Source organism: Theropithecus gelada, chromosome 11 (assembly GCF_003255815.1).
Source record: "Theropithecus gelada isolate Dixy chromosome 11, Tgel_1.0, whole genome shotgun sequence".
In the NCBI taxonomy this organism is placed as follows: Eukaryota; Metazoa; Chordata; class Mammalia; order Primates; family Cercopithecidae; genus Theropithecus; species Theropithecus gelada.
The window spans coordinates 34393043-34401136 of record NC_037679.1 but is presented as its reverse complement, the minus strand read 5'-3'; positions in this window follow the sequence as shown (position 1 = coordinate 34401136).

Genomic DNA, 8094 nt, shown 5'->3' with positions numbered 1-8094 from the left:
CAATAGTGGATGAAGGATTTCAAAAAAAAAAAAGTGGAAAAAGAGCAAACTAATGAAGAAGATATTATGGACTTAGCAGCCTAGAAGCAATAGGAATCCAAACAAATGCCTGCTGGAGATGGGATACCTATAAGAATTGACCTAATTTGCCTCGCTGAATGCTTGGAACATGGGGTGAGGTCTGTTATTACAATATGATTGGTTGAAAATCTATATACAAAGTGGTTGAACTTTCCTAGTCCCCACGACCTCCCTGAGCAGTCAGAAAGCTACCCCACCCACATCTATCAGAGGAAATAGCAGGTTTAGCCTAGTGAAACTAAGACAAAGAAACTCTGGATTCAGAGACTACAGGCATCGCATAAAGTAGGGCAGAGTTCAAGGACTAAGAACAGTAGGATTATGCAAAAATCTATATATTTAAATACAAGACTAATAGACTGTTTCTCCTGCTTCCTCCTAGAATCCTGGATAGTAAAGTTTATACCTTCCCCTTACCAACACACACCAATGCTCATCTTCCAATCAACTTCTCATTTTCACATATAAACAAATCTTTGACAATTAGTAGACATTTGAGGAAAGACACTTAGGTGACAGACAAAAATAAACAGAAAAAAAAACCTGGACAAAAACAAAGACAGTCAATGGAATAAAAGAAGCAAACTAAAAAGCCATAGTTAATATCCTCAGGGAGATAAGAGAAGAAAATCTTTCTTTAAAATAGAAATGGGTCTTATGTAAAAAGGACAGAGAATAAGAAAGAGCTTTTGGAAACTAAAAATACAATGAACAAGAAGAAATTTGCTTCAGCTTCTGTTGGCAATGGCATGGCCTATAGCTGCCAGGAAAACCAGTAGTATGGAAGAGAAGGTACTGCAAGTGGGAGTGTGGGTATAGGCAATTGCACAAAGTTGGAACTTTGAACCCGAAGAGGAGATGGCAATGGCTGTGGAGGGTTGGATGCCTGAGCTGGCAGGTCTCTGGCACACGAAAGAGTCTATCATATTCCTCTGCACCCAATCGTCTCTTGGTGGGACATCACATCTCCCACCTGGTGAAGAATTTGGGGTCATAGGTCTTGGCAGTCTGGAATGGGTCCCGTTATCTGACCTGGTGAAACTCTACCTAAAACAGGAATAGAAATTCCAACTATGAGAACAAAGAACTGAGCTTGATAGAGCAACTCTTGAGAATGATAACATTTTGTACTGAATATAAAAAACATTAAGATCTAAGAGATTTGACTAACTTTTTTTGAATCTTCTCCAGAAACTTTTATTGTGGCTGCCAATATTTTGGACAGGTCCTTGGCTTTTCTGAAGGTAGAACCTAAAATTCATCTTTCACTGGAGTCTATTATTTATGCTGGTTACCAGAATAGTTGAAAAAGAATGCAATGTTTTATCTACTCATGAAGTAATCTTGATTTGTCAATGTAAATGCACTGCTTCTTCTGACAGAAAACTAATGGAAAAATAATTTCAAAAAAAAATCAGAACTATGAATTGGAACCTACTGTACCTTAAACATCTTTTGCTTCTGTAAGACTGTCATATTTCTTTATATTTGAAAAAGGAAAGAAATATTGGATTTTATAAACTGGAAGCTCAACTGAAAACTTTCAATGTTTTGCTAATCTTTTCAAAAGCAAAACCATCTGTATTAGTTTTGCGTCTTCTTAATCTGGAAGTAGAAATGTAATTTAGTGAGTTATTGAAAAATTTCCTGCTTCTTATAAGGCATTCAAAGATTAATGAAACCGAATTCTTTTACTGGAGGGAAGTAGTTTCTAAATGGCTAGCTGAATGTTTTCGCTAAGTGTCGGAAGAAATTGCTTTGCATTGTTTCTAGATGCAGAGCCCAGACCCTCCAAGACAGTTACTATGGTGTTTCTAAATACTCAACAATATTAGAGGACAACTGTACTGATGACAGTGAAAGTGAGGACTCTGAAGATGTGAGTTGTGGGAAATGAAGTCTCAGCAGCTCACCATCGCAGTGATCAAAGATATATGTCGTTTTCAACTTGAAAGTGACACAGTCTCTGTGCTTTCCATTTTAGAAATCTAATTGTATTATGTCAAAATTTAAAGAGTGTGTATGGTTTATAAGCAGTCAATGGGGAAGTAGTTAGTTTTCTTATCCAGTTCTCGTGAAGGCAGAAAGATCATAGATTAGAACACCAACCATCTATTATTATTCAGACCAAATCTGGCCTATTTTTATATTCTAAGCGATCAAATAGGATAGGGACTCTCAAACAATTGAAAATAATTTAAATATTAGCACTTTGTTTTTCTGTTTGAATAAAAATGATCTTTAGCTACTTGTGGGAATAGGAAAGCAGATGATACATTTAATTTATTACTTATCAAGAGAATTTATCAAATGAATACTGTAGCTTATCTTAAACTTTTTGTGTAACATCTTCAGGCATCTTTATTTAAACAGACTGAAACAGACTGAGAGTGTGCAAATGCTTTGGTACCACAGACAGCGGTAATCCTTTTAATGATTTATCTTTGATCCCCTTAGCTGACCTCCTACATCTCATTTCTCAGAACAGAGAATATACTATTGAATGTCAAGAATTCCCCCTCCTTTAATTTAATGCTCAGTGTTCTTTCTGGTTCAGGGCCTATAAACTTAGGAGTTATAGTATTGACATTTCTGTGAATTTTATTCTGTAATGTTTTAATGGAGGTTTCAGCTAGGGCACAATCAAACGACAGGCTAATGCTGTTAAACTGTTGTGTTCCCAGTGGCTGTGTCTTGCCTGACAATCCACTAGTTTTGCATGCACATGCATACAGCTATGTAAGAAGTTAACAGAAATAGATAACGCTGTAAATGATAAATATTGTTCAAGTGATTAATTTTATTTAATTTTCTCACATTAAATACCACGTTTGCATTATGGCATTTTTTTGCTTTGAAATTGATATTTCAAAATTAATTATATTAGTATATGGATGCTAAGATGAAATACAATTTTAAAAAATGTTTGCTATAATATAGTTAAAGCATATTTCTTAAATATGATGGTAGAGTCATAAGAGTGGTGACAAACTGTACCCATGAAGTTTTATGTAGAGAAATATGTGCTTTTTACAAAATTTTAGAAAATGTTTATAAAATATGAATCTTACAAATGAACTTAAAATACAGGTTTTTAACATCATGTATAAAATAGTCTAGTCATTAAACATAGACATTAATAATTATATTTCCGTATCACAAATTATACATTGATGGCTTTTTTACTGGTCAGTCAATATTTATTGGTTCTTTTCCATTTTCAAGTCAATATAGTTCGAGAGTTTCTATGCTTTTAAAAAATCAAGATAAAATTAATAAAACAAAATTTACCGTTGTAATGTGTACAATTCAGTGGCTTTTAGGGTTTTTTTTTTTTTTATGTTGTGCAACCCTCACCACTAATTCCAGAACATTTCCAATATCATTCCAAGAAGAAACCCTATATTCACTAGCAGACAGTCCCAGTCCCTCACCCCAATTTTGTGGCAACCACGAATCTACTTTTTGTCTTGATGAATTTGTCTATTCTGGACATTTTATATAAATGGAATGTAATACTTGTCTAGCTTTAAAAATATGTCCTTTTGTGTCTGATTTCTTTCACAAAGCAAAATATTTCCAAGGTTCACAATGGATGTTTCTCTTTTTGAAGTGGCAACAGATTATAACTTAAAAATATGAACAAAGCATAAAATAGATGATTAAATAAAATAAAGGAATGGAATTTTTGGAAGATTATAAATAGAAACAAAAAAGAAAAAGTTTAATATAGGAGATCCAACATGGGATTAATCCCAATCCTGTTACAGGAAAAGAAAATAGAAGAAATGGGATGGGAGAGATGCAGAATTATAAAAGAAAAAAATACAATTTCTCATAATTGATGGATATGACCCCAGTTTGAAGGGCCATCCCCTACACACAGCAGAATGAATAAAAAGTATGCAATAGATCTATTCTAGTTTCTTTAAAAAATTACCAATGAAAATATAGAATGATAACAGAAGGAAGACACAGATTATTATATTAAGAAAATGCCAAGAGTGATATACTAAAAGAAATACACTTCTAATAGACTAGTTGGCTCAGTGTAAACAAATTTTACATGGAATTATAGTGTAAACACTTTTAATGTAACTGAAGATTCTTTTATAAGTATATTAGGAGGATGTGCAGCTGAGAAAAAATTGGAGAAGGTGGTGATTTAGATGATAAGCCCTCAACAACCAGAAGTATTCAGTAGGTGATGGGTTGATAGTTGAGACATTGGAGTATAAACATATTATCTAGAAACACTAAGCTAAATGCTAGGAAAACAGTGAAAGTTGTTGAAAGCAGCTGCCTCTGAGTAGTGAGACTAGTGTTAGAAACAGGTGGTATAGAAAACCGTGGCTTTTTGATATAGCTTTTGGGTTCTATATGATTTTCGCCTGTAATAAAAATTAATAGGATGGGCATGGTGGTTCATATGTGTAATTCCAACACTTTCGAAGCCCAAGGTGGGAGCATGGCTTGAGTTCAGGAGTTCAAGACCAGCCTGGGCAATATAGTGAGACCCTATCTCTACAAAACATAAATACAATTAGCCAAGCATGGTGATGTACACCTGTAGTCCCAGTTACTTAGGAAGCTGAGGTAGGAGGACTGCTTGAGCCACAGAGGTCAAAGCTGCAGTGAGCTGTAATTCACACTAGCCAGGTTCCGGAGCGAGATCCTGTCTCAAAAAAAAAGTTAATAAAAATGTAAATGTCAAATATTTTAAGGTTTCTTAAGCCATCTGTATGTAACTTTTGTATTTTACTCATTTTATTAGTATAATATAACTTTGTTAATCTGATATTTTTTAATCTAATAAATCCAAGATTTATTAGTATTTACTTCCTTTTGTTTTTCTTCGATAGAAATTTACCTCTTCCATATGTTCCTTAAAGGAATACTTATTATGTATCCATGTTTATAAGACAAAAATTACATATTTAAATAAATATATGGAATCATTTAGCACAAACTATTTTTAATCAAATGACATTCTTACATGATACTGGGTAATCATAACAAGATGTCAAAATTGGAGGAGTCAGCAGTCAATAGAATGTAGTAAATTTTTGCTAGTAGCACTTTGGGCATGTTCCGTGCTTTGGTTTATGACCACTTGTGGGTAGTGTAATTTGGGTACTGATGGATAATTCACTAAGTACCAAACACGTTCAATGTCAAGGTTCTTAATAAAATACCAAATTTTAAAAATTAAAAAAGTCAAAATATCAAAAATATTAAAATTTATGTATTAAAGTGGCTCTTAAAGAAAAATTAACATCTCATTGAAATTTTATTAAATTTATTCCATCACTTAATTATATACCTATTTTGAAATCCATATTGTGTAAGAGAAGTAGCACCATAACAATTTCAGTGTTTATCAACTCCAAATATGGGCAGTTTTCCTGGTTTATGTCTCTTCTAATTAATGGCAGGGAGTAGTTGTGCCATTCCTCTACCATGACCTGCTGCTCATGGCCCAAACCACCAAATGGTGGTTTGTAAGTAACAGTGGTTTGTAAGTAATGGTGGTTTTTAGTCAGTAATATGGTTTGGATGATTGTCCCCTCCAAATCTCACACGGAGATGTGATTCCCAACACTGTAGGTAGGGCCTGGTGGGAGGTGATTCGATCACGGAAATGGATCCTTCATGAATTATTTAGCACCATGCCCTTGGTGATAAGTGAATTCCTGCTCAGTTAGTTCACGGATCTGGTTGTTCAAAAGTCTGGGACCTTTTGCCTTGCTCTCTTTATCTCTCACCATGTGACATGCTGACTCCCCCTCACCTTCCACCATAATTGTAAGCTTCCTGAGGCCTCACCTGATGCAGATGCCAACATCATGCTTCCTGTACAGCCTGCAAAATCATATGCCAAAATAAACCTCTTTTCTTTACAAATTACCCAGTCTCAGGTATTTCTTTATATTAACAGTAATGCAAACGGATTAATATAGTCAGTCTACATTAATGGAGCAAAGTTTAGTAATGTTAGAAATGGTTGTACAGAAAAAAGCTTTAGAATGAAGCCATTGTATTTCAGGACTTCTACGGAGGATGGAAACTGCAGTTGTGATCTTTTTATTGCACAAAGAACAATGCAAAGAAAGCAAGAGGATTCAATTTTGGCACCCAGTTCAATTCTGGTTTTGCAGATTGCAAACTAGTCTGGATCAGATCAATCAAGGCCATAGAAAATATTTTGGAGTGTTGTATATTTATAGACTATAAATTCTCTACTGGGAGTTTTTATGGGACCACCTTCTGGTCCTCTGGACTTTCAGAGTAGAGATAATAAGGCCAAGAGATGAAGAAGTCCTGAGAGAAAGGATAGTACTTAAGGTAGTCTATAATGAACAGAAAAGGGTCCTGAGTGGCAGTGGACATGGTAGGGGGTTTGTGTTGTTGATATAGAGAAGGACCAGCATGAGAAGTCTAAAACAATAGTGGTACAGGTGCCCAGAAAAAGAAAACAGAGTGTGGGGTGTTGAAAATTTTCAGTGACTAAGAAAAGTAGAAATGTGAGTTGTTCACAGGTGACCCCCCTCAGATATATTCTATTTTAAATTTTGCATGAGTCATTTTTGTGCAGGAAGTGCTGTACCTTGTCTGTAACAGGGAGGTGATGAGGACTATGTGTGAAGAATTGTCAGCGGGTATCGAGAGTTCTGATATATTCAGGGCTTTTGTAATAGGGTTAGATGTCATGATGAGTCATTGGGTATTTATTTTTATTTTTATTTTTTACTTTTGAGGCGGAGTCTCACACTGTCGCCCTGGCTGGAGTGCAGTGGCCTGATCTTGGCTCACTGCAACCTCTGCCTCCCAGGTTCAAACAATTCTCCTTGCCTCAGCCTCCCAAGTAGCTGGGATTACAGGCACGTGCCACCACGCCTGGCTAATTTTTTTTTTTTTGTATTTTTAGTAGAGATGGGGTTTCACTATGTTGGCCAGACTGGTCTCAAACTCCTGACCTCATGATCTGCCCACCATGGCCTCTCAAAGTGCTTGGATTACAGGGGTGAGCCACAGTGCCCGGCCGAGTCATTAGTTTAAGTCCTTTCCTTATAACCCTCCATGTCTTATAATTAACTTAAATGGTGATAAGATGACTTCTTTCAGCTCAGTAACTCTATCTTGCCAGGTCAGATACAGAGTTCCCAAACAGAGTATTTGCTTTGTATGACGCCTACCTCTTCAACCTCATTAGGACAGTTAAATGCACGTAAACTGCTGAATAATACCAAGTGAACTGGCAAACTTGACTTTAGGTCTCCAAATACCACATCTTTTGGTCTTCTCACCATGTCTTAAATCCTGGTTCTTTTGTTGGAATTATTTACTTTTATCAACAATTATAGCAACACTCTGTTCCCTCCCCCCCATAGAAGTGCTATTTCTTTCTCAAGAGAGAGCTCTAAAAATGTTGCATCAGAGTAGACAGCTCAGAAACCTTAAAGCTCTTTTTCTTTGTTGCCAAAGTAATTCTGTAATTTTTAAATTATATCTCATTTTTCATCTGGGAAGCTTTGTGAAGAAATGCTTCTTTCTCCAAGGAAGTTATTAGATATTGAATTATAGTCCGTGTTCTTCCTGTTGATGAAAAAGTGTTCACATTAGATAAACTTATTTCATGATTTATTAATGAACATATAGCAGTAATTTGACTCAGCAAAGCTATAAGGATGAAATAAAGGAAAACTTTTGTGAGAAATTCTGAAAATTAAAGAACTGTATTTTTGATCTGGCTTGAAAGAGTTGCAGTCATACCTAGAAGGATGAAGGCAACCATTGAAAAAGAGATGGGAAGTGTGAGGCCATTGACAAAGGGAAATTTTTCTAAAAAGGCAGGCGGTTACATCAGGAAAGGAGACTTGCTAAAAGTACTGAGTAAGGGCAGGGTATAATTTAATTGCTAAATTGGGTTTTGGACGATATCAGGATAAGACTTAATCTGGAATTAATGAGTTTAAGTCTAACAAGAAAGGACAGAGTGACACCTGGGATTGT